At 36.6% G+C, this 14158-nt stretch overlaps 1 long non-coding RNA gene across 1 annotated transcript in view; it reads right to left on the reverse strand.

The window, feature by feature from the left end:
* LOC129657744 (uncharacterized) overlaps positions 1–14158 on the reverse strand; it is an 85533-nt gene that overhangs the window by 38281 nt on the left and 33094 nt on the right. The window contains exon 2 of the long non-coding RNA XR_008717062.1: positions 666–733. This is a non-coding gene — a long non-coding RNA (uncharacterized LOC129657744). The remainder of the gene's footprint in view (positions 1–665; positions 734–14158) is intronic.

The following is a 14158-nucleotide window of genomic DNA, read 5'->3' on the forward strand; positions in this document are numbered from 1 at the left end:
TGCCTAGGTAATATCATGAGTGGATAAGTGGAGAAGTTAGATGAGAAATGAATCAAAGAATGTTGCAGAGTAGAAGAACCATATTGGTTCAGACCCACTGTCCTCCAAGATAAGTATTCATTCCATTTTCAAAGTGAATCTTATAGGGTCACTGCAGATGTAATCAAGTTAACATAAAGTCATATTGTGTTAGGGTGACTCTAAATCCAATAACTGGGATCCTTACCAAAAAAAAAGTCATGTAAAGACATTTTAAGTTCAGAGAAGAAAAGGCTATGTGATGACAGGTAGAAAATAAAGTTCCATAGTTGCAAGCCAGAGAATGCCAAGGATTGCCAGCAACCATCAGAAGCTAGGACAGGACAAGGAAGTTTGCTCCCTTAGAAAATGGACTTGTGAGTCCCCTGATTTCGGAATTCTGGCTTTCAAACTGAGAGAATAATTTTTTTTTTTTTAGTCAGTTTGTGTTACATTGTTACAACAGCACTGGGAATTTTATATGGTGGAATTATCCAAAGAAGGCTCTAATTTTTTTGTTTGTATTGATAACTTCTGCTTCACAGTATTTCTAACATTTAATAATCCAGAAGATGTGTTCAATCTATAAGAGGACTGACAGATAATTAGCATTTTTAAATAAATTCAAGATTATTGATTACATTTACCTTAGTAGAGCTGCATTTCAGGTTATTTATTCTTAGTAGGATCTGATGGAACAAACACCAAAAGTAACCTGAAATGGTAATGAAAACAACTCTGAAGTCACTAAAAATAAATCAGTATAATTCATAATAACCCCATGCAAGTTGAATGCATGAAGTAGGACACTCAAAGCCAGTGCTCTTGGACAACCCAGAGGGATGGGGTGGGGAGAGATGTGGGAAAGGGTTCAGAATGAGGGGAGGCACATGTGCGCCTGTGGCTGACTCATGTTGATATGTGGCGGGGGCCACCAAAGTGTTGTGAAATGATTGTCTTCCAGTTAAAATAAATAAATTAATTAAAATAAAAAAAAAAAACTCAGGCTGATCCTTCAACTGCTTTAATTGCTCTATCATAAGTTAGATATGTACTTTGTGCCAGCTCTACTGGGCAACACTAGGACCAAAGTGTGTCATTGGTTGTACCAACTGTGTCCTACAATACTCTCTGCAGTCTCTCAGAGGAGCTAGGGAATAGGACTGAAATTTACCTCATTCTTTGCTCACCAGTCTATACCCCTAGGTCATTGGGAATCACTGGGTTTAATTCTATAGTAATGTGTCATGCCTGCAATTGCTAATACAGAGATAAGGACAAGGTTCTAGAACTCTTCTTAGGAGGTACCAAGAGAGATAGTCTAGGTTCCCAGAGGAGTTACTCCTTAAATCAAAGCTCAAAACTGAGTAAGAATTAGTCACATGAAGAAATGGAATAAAAGAAATATCACAGCAAAAATCCTATGCGAAGTCCAAGTAGCCAGAAAGGGTATGCTTGTTCATAAGACTGCAAAATACTCGGTGTAACAAGACCATAGAGTAAGTAGAGAGGGCAGAGGATAAAACAGGCATAAGCAGAGACCAAATCATGAAAGTTCTTGAATGCATGTTAGAGAAAATAAACAGAGCCAAGCACACAATTACAAGCAAGTAAATTAATCAGATTAAATACTAGAATGATTGCTAATATATACTGGGGAAAATAGGATGGAGGGCAAGGCTAGAATCTATTGAAGTGAATATAAAATCCAGGATTAAATATGAGGCCTGAAGCATGAATTTAGAAGGAAAGAAGTGGATAAATGCAAGAAATAACAATGAATACATATGACTGATTGCATCTAGAGGCAGAAAATAAAGAAATCAAGAAAGACTCTCAGGATTTGGGAAGACAAGATAGAGAATAAGGGAGGAAAATGAAGTGACGTATAAGGAGTAGTTAGGTTTGGTTTTGGATGTTGGGTTTGATGTCCTCAAGGTGCATTTTTGGTAGAAATATTTAACAATACATTGTATTAATTGTAATTGTGTTACATTGTACTAATATATAAAAGCTCAAGAGCGAGATTGAGCACGAAAATTTGTGTCATCATCTGCGCATATCTGTTAGCCGAAGAAAAGCAGTGAGAGTAGCTGAGATCCACAGAGAAAATACATAGGAAAATCATAAAATAGGGCTTATAACAGCACCTCCAAGAACAACTAAATTGTATGGCACAGATGGAAAAGAGGAGACTGTGAAAGGAATTTAGGTGTAGGCCAAAAATGTGTTCTGGTTTGTGGAAACTCATGGAGTGTTCCAAATAGAATGAGGTCACCAGTTTCAAATATTCAGAGGATTATGGTAGATGAAGACTGAAAATTATGATTTGGTCACAAAGAGAGAACTGTTTAGTGCAATTACTGGTCTAAAAAGTGACTGAATCTCTGATCTGGTTCACATGTTAATGTAAAAATGTTTTAGTTAAGGACATAAGGTCACTTATAATATTAGTAAGTACTAATAAACAGTAGCTGATTGATCAGTTTATCCTTCATTATCACAACCAATTAGGATTCTGTACATAAAATCTGTACATTGGATATGAATCCAGAAACCCTGTGAACAATTGAAAGGGGCATTTTTATAATGCTGTAAATTGTCTCAATTTCTTTTCTATATATAACTGTATATCCACCCTTAGATTATATCCAGGGACCTGATTCTAAATAATTCACATTAATTTATTTTGTAAATATACCAGAAAACTGAGTATGGCTTAACATTCTGAAAAAAGAATAATTCTATACCTAGGAGATTTTTTTGGCAGCATACAGAGTTGAGATTCATCCTAGAAAAAACTGTTTCCCATGGATGACTGCCCATGGAAAAATCATGAAATGAATGAATGAATATGTGGGTGAATGAAAAAAAGTACATATGTGTAATGGGAAACAGATTGTGCTAGGCTAATGGGATTAACCCAGATTATCCCAAAAAGAAATTTTAGACCATGATTCATGAAGAAACAAAGTTTCACGAAACACAGAAAAACTATAACATTCAGTTATCGTCTATATGTGATGTTTGTTTTATTTGCTCTTCCTCTGCTTTCAGCACCCTTCCTTGCTAACAAATTTTCACTAACAAATATCTCTTACTGTCATAGTTCTGAAATTTACTCTATAACTGTACCCATGAATCAGTACCATTTTCTATCTCCTACCAGTCCAAGGGAATCTGTCCCTTGTTCTTGTCTAGCAGGCCAGATACTCAGAACTACTTAGAACTATGGGGAAAATATCCCAGCTCCCCTCAGAATATACATGTACTTAATAGGCAATTAATAGAACATTTGCAGATGTTTTCAGTTTCCCCTTACACTTTAATCATGGAAATTGATTGTATTGTTAAACTTGTGCCAAGCAGAAATATTCTACTTTTTAAAATACTAATCAAAAGCAAGTTCTTTATAATTTGATTTCACCACAGTATTCCATTGATTCAAAACAAGGCTAAAGAGGAAAACAGTTGTCCATCAGCTTTTAAAGAACTGTACTTCCAATGTAATCATACTGCTACTCAAGATAATTGTTTGTACTGCTGTAAAAGTTGACATATACACACACACAGACATATGCACAAACACACTGTCCTCAAATAAATAAGACACTACAAAATATGAACTCATTGGTGACATAAGTCCTACTTCATTTGAAAAGTAAAAGTCACCATATAATTATGGGACACCTACAGAATACTCAGATTCAGTAAGATATATTCTGCTAATTCCACTAACATACTTTGGTTCAGACCTTAAGGAAAAAAAAAAAAAAAAGGTAGGGGGAGATAAGGAAAAATTATCTTTGTTTCTCTCTGTCTCTCTCCATCCTTTTTTTTTTTTTTTTTTTGGTGACTATTCTATTACAGAACATAAAAATCCTCAGGGATGATATTCTTCTTTCCTCCTAAACAGCCCTTCACAGTAGTGCTTTATGCTAACTTTTCCAGGGCTTTTAACTTTTAAACATAACATTCTGAAGAGCTACTCTTTACAGCACAGCTACAAAAGTAGTCTTCTACATTTAACGATTCTTTACATAAGTGCATTTTTCTTGTGTGACTTCACTTTCACTTTTCACTTTCCTGCATTGGAGAAGGAAATGGCAACCCACTCCAGTGTTCTTGTCTGGAGAATCCCAGGGACGGGGGACCCCGGTGGCCTGACGTCTATGGGGTCGCACAGAGTTAGACATGACTGAAGCGACTTAGTAGCAGCAGCAGCACAGGATTTTAAAACTGCATATATATATATACATATATATATATATATATATATATTTTTTTTTTTTTTTTCAGTTCAGTCGCTCGGTCATGTCCGACTTTTGTGACCCCATGAATTGCAGCATGTCAGGCCTCCCTGTCCATCATCAACTCCCGGAGTTCACTCAGACTCACGTCATCGAGGCAGTGATGCCAACCAGCCATCTCATCCTCTATCCTCCCCTTCTCCTCCTGCCTCCAATCCCTCCCAGCATCAGAGTCTTTTCCAATGAGTCAGCTCTTTGCATTAGGTGGCCAAAGTATAGGAGTTTCAGCTTCAACACCAGTCCTTCCAATGAACACCCAGGACCGATCTCCTTTAGAATGGACTGGTTGGATCTCCCTGCAGTCCAGGGACTCTCAAGAGTCTTCTCCAACACCACAGTTCAAAAGCATCAATTCTTCAGTGCTCAGCTTTCTTTATAGTCCAACTCTCACATCCATACATGACCACTGGAAAAACCGTAGCCTTGACTAGACAGACCTTTGTTGGCAAAAGTAATGTCTCTGTCTTTTAATATGCTAAGTTGGTCATAACTTTCCTTCCAAGGAGTAAGCGTCTTTTAATTTCATGGCTGTAATCACCATCTAGTGCTATTTATAAATGGTATATACACACACACACACACACACACACACACACACATATATATATAGCATTTAAATTGACTTTGAATCTGAAAATACATATAACATATGTATCCTTGAAACAAATATAATTTTGGTGTGCTATATTTGAAATTTGACTTTATAACTCCTTTTTGAGCTTTTAAGTTTCCCTATTACTTCTGGTAGGAAATGGCAACCCACTCCATTATTCTTGCCTGGAGAATCACATAGACAGAAGAGCCTGGCAGGCTACAGTCCATGGGGTCACAAGAGTCAGACACGACTTAGCAACTAAAGAGAGACAGAGAGAGAGATTATTTCTGGTGTTTTGCTTTCAATTGACACCACCCATTGCATGTTATGAGCTTTCCTGGTGGCTCAGATGGTAAAGAATCTGCTTGCAATGTGGGAGACCTGGGTTTAATCCCTGGGTTGGGAAGATCCCCTGGAGGAAGACATGGCAACCCACTCCAGTATTCTTACCTGGAGAATCACTATGGACAGATGAGCCTGGCGGGCTACAGCCCATGGTATTGCAAAGAGTCAGACACCACTGAGTGACCAAACACAGCACAACACATTACATGTTATAAGCCAATGGTGTCCTATAGTAATGGTGATCCTAATGTAATGGACTTTTCTACATGTGTAAAATACTTCAATTAAATCTTCAAAAGGACTAAGAATTTGGGTAATACCCAGAGTAAGTATTTGGGTTTCCACAGCACTCCAATAAAGGATATTTTAAGCTTTGTAAGTTTTCTAGCCCCTGAATCAAACTAGATAAGTAATAGACTACTCCATCCCTGCATAAGGTGAGCCCTAACTTCTAGACTGATGAGCAATGCAACAAACTATTTGAAATATTAGTTGAACTTAATTCAATCAGAATCTCAGTCCTGTCCAACTCTTTGTGACCCCAAGGACTGTAGCCTACCAGGCTCCTCTGTCCATGAGGATTCTCCAGGTAAGAATACTGAAGTGGGTAGCCACATAGCCATTCCCTACTCCAGGGATCTTCTTGAATCTTCTTGACCCAGGGATAAAGCTCAGGTCTCCTGCATCACAGGCAGATATATATATATATATATATATATATATATATATATAATTTGATCTGAAATGTCCAGGTAATTTTTTAATATTTATAGCAACATCACTCCTCCCAATCTACAAAGACCTAATCTTAGAAAGCCTTCAAAGTTAAAAAAAAAAAAGGAAAGCCATATCTCTTTTGAAGTTTTATCTATTCTTCACTTAATATTTATATATAAAATCATATATTGTAAATATTTTAAATGGTAAAAATAAATAAAATAAACAAGAATAAGATCCTACCTAAAACCTATCTAATCCCTATAACTACTTTAAAAACTTGAAATATTTTTAAGTATATAATTTTTTTAAAAATCAATTAAACATTTAATTGAAGTACTTTAATGAAAAGTCTTAACAGCTGCCCTTTGATCACAGAATCAAATCTAAAGCCAATTAAATGTCATACAGGGCTCTGTGAAAATTGATTCTTAATAAACTTCTAAATTTCATTCTTCTTCACATTTACCTCTTTGCTCTCATTTGCCTTTGGGCCTTTTCACAGTTTTTTCCCCTAAATCTGGAACACTTTTCCCCCAAAATTTCATATATCACGCTTTACATCTCATTTGAGGCACAACTCCATGAAGCATTCTACCTGCAATCCCATTCTATCCCCTGATCTCCACACACATAGACTGTTTTTACTGGAGTCCTCTCATGTGAAGTCACAGCACATGGGACTTCCTCCATCACAACCCTAATCACATTATACTTTGGTTTCCTGTTTGAACTATTATCTTGGAGGGTAGGCACCATGTCTGTTACATTCAACATTTTAATCTCTAGTGCTTAGCCTAGTGATGAGTATATAATAGATACTCAATACTATTACATATAGATTGATGAATTATTGAAGTTAGTGTAAGAATTAATGAAAATACACAGCATCAACAATTTTAAAAAAACATTTATTTAAATAAGGGTGCTAAAACAAAAAGGCCTTGCTGAAAAGAAAGAACACACAGCCGAAAAAGATATTGGTCCTGAAAGTTTGAATTAAGACTATTTTCTCCTGTTTCTGAAAAAATATTACAATGAAATAGCTTTTTCTTGAAGTAAATTACTTTAAAGGTACATGAATTTGGCCATTCCAAAATTATAACTTTCCCATTTTTTCTGCATTTAATTCCTTTTTATGCAGAGTAATGTGTGTTTTGGTCACTCTGTACATCACTGTTACAACTTATTCTACATTTATAAAATAACCCTTCTATCTTTAACCAAGCTGTTCAAGTCATCAGGTTAAAAAGAAAAAAAAAGAAATTTGCATTTTTAAAAAGAGGTTCAAGACAGATTTGACCCTTTAGAATGTCATGAGTCCTTTTCCATTTCTCAATACCTTTAAAAATTCTTTTGATTTAAAAACAAATATTTTTCTACCAAATTTACAGTTTTAACAGAAACTCTATTCTACCTGTTAACATGAGAAGCTTTTCTGAAAATTTTAAAAAACAGAACTCCATTTAAACACTTCCACCCATAATATTTATTTATATGCCTATGCATTAATTACTTATTATTATAAGATCACATGAAACTTCACAATATAAAGAAATTAATCATTAATGTAGGACTTCCCTGGTGACTCAGACAGTAAAGAATCTCCCTGCAATGCAGGAGACCCAGGTTCAATCTCTGAGTCAGGAAGATCTCCTGGAGAAGCAAATAGCTATCCATGTCAATATTCTTGCCTTGATATTTCCATTGACAGAGGAACCTGGCAGGCTACAGTCCATGTTGTTGCAAAGAGTTGAACGTAACTGAAAGACTAATAACACTACAATAATAATATTATAATCATTAATGTAAAATTCAGTTATTTATTGCTAAGTGTTTTATATGCAAGGCTTATTTTAATCACCACCAGCAATGAATATTATAAGAAATGTAAGTGTGCTTGAATATGAATGTGAAAACCACTCAGTCATGTCCACTATTTGCGACCCCATGGATTGTAACTCACCAGGTTCTTCTTCTGTCCATGGAATTCTCCAGGCCAGAATACTGGAGTGGGTTGCCATTTCCTTCTCCTGGGGATCTTCCCAACCCAGGAATCAAACCCAAGTCTCCCACATTGCAGGCGGATTCTTTACCATCTGAACTACCAGGGAAACAAACATGTGCTTACTTAGGGCACCAGCAATTCTTGAATGACCTCCTCCCAAAAGAGGATAGGGAAATTATTTAATATGTCATATTTTTTAAATGGCATACAATTTTACCATAGGGAAAATAAAAACTTTGTTGAACTCTCTTCATAAATCATAATTAATGGTTTAGAAATATTTTCATTTTTGAATTGCATATGAGGAAATGTAATAAACAAGTCAGTGTTTGAGGCCTCTAAATTTCTCAATTTGCCCCTATTTCTTACAACAGTCCTATGAGATAATTAATAGTCTCTAAAGTACTGATAAAGAAATGGAGATTTATACTACCAAAAGCCATTTATAAATTCAACCTAATTCCTATCAAGATTCCAATGCCATTTTTTACAGCAGTAGAAAAAAAATACTCTTAAAGTTTATATGTAACCACAAAAGACCTTGAATAGTCAAAGATACCCTGAGAAAGAAGAACAAAGCAGGAGGCATCATACTTCCTGATTTCACACTGAACTATGAAGGCATGGTCATCAAATGAGATGGTACATAAAAACAGACAAATATACAATGGTACAGAATTAACAGCCCAGAAAAAACTCAAACACACACAAACAACTAATATTTGACAAAGGAACCAAGAATACTAATGGAGAAAAAAAAATAGTCATTTCAACGAATAGTCTGGAATAAGTGGATATTCACATATAAAAGAATGGACTTATATTTTACATCACTCAAAAAATTTATCTATAAATAAATGCTTAAATGTAAGACCTCTTAGAAGAAGGAAATCTAAACCTCCTAGAAGAAAACATAGAAATAAAACTCCTTGAGATAGGTCTTAGTAAGGATCTTTTGTATGTAATGTCTAAAAAACAAGTAACAAAATAAAAAATAAACAAATGAAACTACATCAAATAAAACCTGTGGCGGATTCATTTCGATATTTGGCAAAACTAATACAATATTGTAAAGTTTAAAAATAAAATAAAATTAAAAAAAAAAAGAAAATATGCTACAAAAATAAATAAATAAATAAATAAAGGGGGAAAAAAAAAAAAACCTTCTGAATATCGATAGAAACCAGCAACAAAAAGACAATCTATGGAATATTTTAAAAATTGCAAGCCATACATCTGATAAAGGGTTAAAATTCAAAATATATCAATATTTGAAACAACTCAATACCAAAAAAAAAAAAAGCCAAATAATTCAATTTAAAAAATGGTTCAGGATGGGGAGCACATGTATACCTGTGGCAGATTCGTTTTGATGTTTGGCAAAACTAATACAGTGTTTCAGGTTTAAAAATTAAAAAAAAAAAGATCCTAAAAATAAAAAATAAATAAATAAATAAAATAAAGCTTAGCCAATTAAAAAAAAAAAATGGGCAAAGGACCTGAATAGATGATAGAAATTTCTCCAGAGAAGATTTACAAAAGGTCAACAGGTCCATGAAAAGATGCTCCTTAGGAAAATGCAAATTAAAATGACAATATGATATCACCGCATGCCTGTCGGAATGACCGTCACCAAAAAGACAAGAAATAACAAATAGTGGCATGAATGTGGAGAAAAGGGAACTCTTGTGCACAGTTGGTGAGATGGTAAACTGGTATGGCAACTAGGGGAAATAGGAAGGGGTATTCTCGAATAATAAAAACAGAACTATCATACGATCCAGGAATTTTACTACTGGATATTTATCCAAAGGAAATAAAACCACTAAACTGAAAAAAAAAAAAATCTGAAACCACATGTTCAAAGCATCATTAACTAACAATAGCTAAGATACAGAAACAAGAATCCAGAATCATGCACAATACTGGATGCTTGGGGCTAGTGCACTGGGACGACCCAGAGGGATGGTATGGGGAGGGAGGAGGGAGGAGGGTTCAGGGTGGGGAATACATGTATACCTGTGGCAGATTCACTTTGATATTTGGCAAAACTAATACAATTATGTAAAGTTTAAAAATAAAATTAAATTAAAAAAAAAGAAACAAGAATCTATTGATGGATGATGAAAAAATCAAGCTGTAGAAAAAAACAAGGAAATCCTACCATATATGACAACAAGGATAAACCTTGAAGGTATAATACCTATGCTAAGTGAAGTAAGTCAGACAGACTAATGCGGAATCTAAAAATAAACCAAAAACAAACACAGAAAGAGAGATTAGACTGTGTGCTTACTTGAGATTAAGAGTAGAAGTAAGAGAAACTGGAGGAAGGTGGTCAAAGGTACAAACCTCTAGTCATGCTGCTGCTGCTACTGCTGCTAAGTCGCTTCAGTCATGTCTGACTCTGTGTGACCCCAGAGACGGCAGCCCACTAGGCTGCCCCATCTCTGGGATTCTCCAGGCAAGAACACTGGAGTGGGTTGCCATTTCCTTCTTCAGTGCATGAAAGTGAAAAGTGAAAGTGAAGTCGCTCAGTCGTGTCCGACTCTTAGCAACCCCATGGACTGCAGCCTACCAGGCTCCTCCATCCATGGGATTTTCCAGGCAAAGAGTACTGGAGTGGGATGCCATTGCCTTCTCTGACCATTCCTATACATTGTACATAAGTTCTATTTATAGGTATTATGTGTTACATTATAAGATAAATACTTGGAATTCAATGTAACACATAATACCTATAAATAGAACTTATGTACAATGTATAGGAAAGTCGTTGAGAGTAAATCCTAAGAGTTCTCATCACAAAGGGAAATAATTTTTCTTTAATCTTTAAAGAAATGAATAAAAAAGAATAAAGACATCTCCTCTTTCTTTTTTTTTTATTATCAGTTGGACGTACCAAAGTAACATTTCATGCAAAGATGGGCACAATAAAGGAGAGAAATGGTAGGGACTTAACAGAAGAAGACATTAAGAAGAAGTGGCAAGAATACATGGAAGAACAGTACAAAAAAGATCATCATGACCCAGAAAATCATGACGATGTGATCATTCACCTAGAGCCAGACATCCTGGAATATGAAGCCAAATGGGACTTCGGAAGCATCACTACAAACAAAGCTAGTGGAGGTGATAGAATTCCAGTTGAGCTATTTCAAATCCTGAAAGATGACACTATGAAAGTGCTGCAGTCAATATGCCAGCAAATTTGGAAAACTCAGCAGTGGCTACAGGACTGGAAAAGGTCAGTTTTCATTCCAATCCCCAAAAAGGCAATACCAAAGAATGCTCAAACTACCACAGAATTGCACTCATCTCACACGCTAGTAAAGTAATGCTCAAAATTCTCCAAGCCAGGCTTCAGCAAAACGTGAACCGTGAACTTCCAGATGTTCAGGCTGGTTTTAGAAAAGGCAGAGGAACCAGAGATCAAATTGCCAACATCCACTGGATCGTCAAAAAAGCAAGAGAATTCCAGAAAAACATCTATTTCTGCTTTATTGACTATGCCAAAGCTTTTGACTGTGTGGATCACAATAAACTGGGAAAATTCTGAAAGAGATGGGAATACAAGACCACCTTACCTGCCTCTTGAGAAACCTATATGCAGGTCAGGAAGCAACAGTTAGAACTGGCCATGGAATAACAGACTGGTTCCAAATAGGAAAAGGAGTACGTCAAGGCTGTATATTGTCACCCTGCTTATTTAACTTATATGCACAGTACATCATGAGAAACACTGGGCTAGAGGATGCACAAGCTGGAATCAAGATTTCCGGGAGAAATATCAATAACCTCAGATATGCAGATGACACCACCCTTATGCCAGAAAGTGAAGAAGAATCAAAGAGCCTCTTGAAAGTGAAAGAGGAAAGTGAAAAAGTCGGCTTAAAGCTCAACATTCAGAAAAACTAAGATCATGGCATCCAGTCCCATCACTTCATGGCAAATAGATGGGGAAACAGTGGAAACAGTGTCAGACTTTATTTTTGTGGGCTCCAAAATCACTGCAGATGGTGACTGCAGCCATGAAATTAAAAGACGCTTACTCCTTGGAAGGAAAGTTATGAACAACCTAGACAGCGTATTAAAAAGCAGAGACATTACTTTGCCAACAAAGGTCCGTCTACTCAAGGCTCTGGTTTTTCCAGTGGTCATGTATGGATGTGAGAGTTGGATTATAAAGAGCACTGAAGAATTGATGCTTTTGAACTGTGGTGTTGGAGAAGACTCTTGAGAGTCCCTTGGACTGCAGGTTGATCCAACCAGTCCATCCTCAAGGAGATCATTCCTGGATGTTCATTGGAAGGACTGATGTTGAAGCTGAAACTCCAATACTTTGGCCACCTGATGAGAAGAGCTGAGTCATTGGAAAAGACCCTGATGCTGGGAAAGATTGAGCGCAGGAAGAGAAGGGGACGACAGAGGATGAGATGGTTAGATGGCATTACCAACTCGATGGACATGGATTTGGGTGAACTCCAGGAGTTGGTGATGGACAGAGAAGGCTGGCATGCTGCAGTTCATGGGGTCGCAAAGAGTCGGACATGACTGAGCAACTGAACTGAACTGAAGTGATGGCTCAGCAGATAAGGAATCCACCTGTAATGCTAGAAACCCAGAAGACATGGGTTTGATCCCTGGGTTGGGAAGACCCCCTACAAGAGAAAAATGGCAACCCACTCCAGTATTATCACCTGAAAAGTCCCCAGAGAGGAGCCTAGCATGGCTACATTCCATGGGATCGCAAATAGTGGGACATGACTGAGCAAGACTGAGAATATAGGCTTTGAGAGGAAATATACTAAGGTAATATAGAAATTATTTCATAGATAAACTGCAGTATGAATGAGATCACTTTTTAGACTCAGTTCAGTTCAGTTCAGTCGCTCAGTTGTGTCCAACTCTTTGCGACCCCATGAATTGCAGCACACCAGGCCTCCCTGTCCATCATCAACTCCTGGAGTTCACTCAAACTCATGTCCATAAAGTCGGTGATGCCATGCAGCAATCTCATCCTGTTGTCCTCTTCTCCTCCTGCCCCCAATCCCTCCCAGCATCAGAGTCTTTTCCAATGAGTCAACTCTTCGCATGAGGTGGCCAAAGTACTGGAATTTTATCTTTAGTATCATTCCTTCCAATGAACATCCAGGACTGATCTCCTTTAGAATGGACTGGTTGGATCTCCTTGAAGTCCAAGGGACTCTCAAGAGTCTTCTCCAACACCACAGTTCAAAAGCATCAATTCTTCGGTGGTGCTCAGCTTTCTTCATAGTCCAACTCTCACATCCATATGACCACTGGAAAAACCATAGCCTTGACCAGATGGACTTTTGTTGGCAAAGTAATGTCTTTGCTTTTGAATGTGCTGTCTAGGTTGGTCATAACTTTCCTTCCAAGGAATAAGCGTCTTTTATTTCATGGCTGCAGTCACCATCTGCAGTGATTTTGGAGCCCAGAAAAATAAAGTCTGAAACTGTTTCCCCATCTATTTCCCAAGAAGTGATGGGACCAGATGCCATGATCTTCGTTTTCTGAATGTTGAGCTTTAAGCCAACTTTTTTACTTCCCTGCTTCACTTTCATCAAGAGGCTTTTTAGTTCTTCTTCACTTTCTGGCATATGAGTGGTGTCATCTGCATATATGAGGTTATTGATATTTCTCCTGGCAATCTTGATTCCAGCTTATGCTTCTTCCAGCCCAGCATTTCTCATGATGTACTGTGCATATAAGTTAAATAAGCAGGATGACAATATACAGCCTTGACGTACTCCTTTTCCTATTTGGAACCAGTCTGTTGTTCCATGTCCAGTTCTAACTATTGCTTCCTGACCAGCATATACTAGTAAAGAACAAAGTGAGTATTTCAGGTGGAGAATAATATGAAAGAATTATTCATGAACATGTTTTGTTTTGTTATTAAAATGAGGAAACCAACACCTTGGATGTAAAAAACGATGCATAAAAAATGTAAATAGTTAAAAAATATTCTATTAAATATCAGTATATTTAGATTCTTGGACACAAGCTAAGCAATTGGCCCAAGAAACAACATAGAATAATTATTTCTCTTAAGCATGAAAGTTACCAAATACAATTTAAGAAAAATAAAATTACTAGTGAATGTATTAGAGAAAGGTATTATTAGATTTAAGGAGGTCA

Source organism: Bubalus kerabau, chromosome 7, assembly GCF_029407905.1.
Source record: "Bubalus kerabau isolate K-KA32 ecotype Philippines breed swamp buffalo chromosome 7, PCC_UOA_SB_1v2, whole genome shotgun sequence".
Lineage (NCBI taxonomy): Eukaryota > Metazoa > Chordata > Mammalia > Artiodactyla > Bovidae > Bubalus > Bubalus kerabau.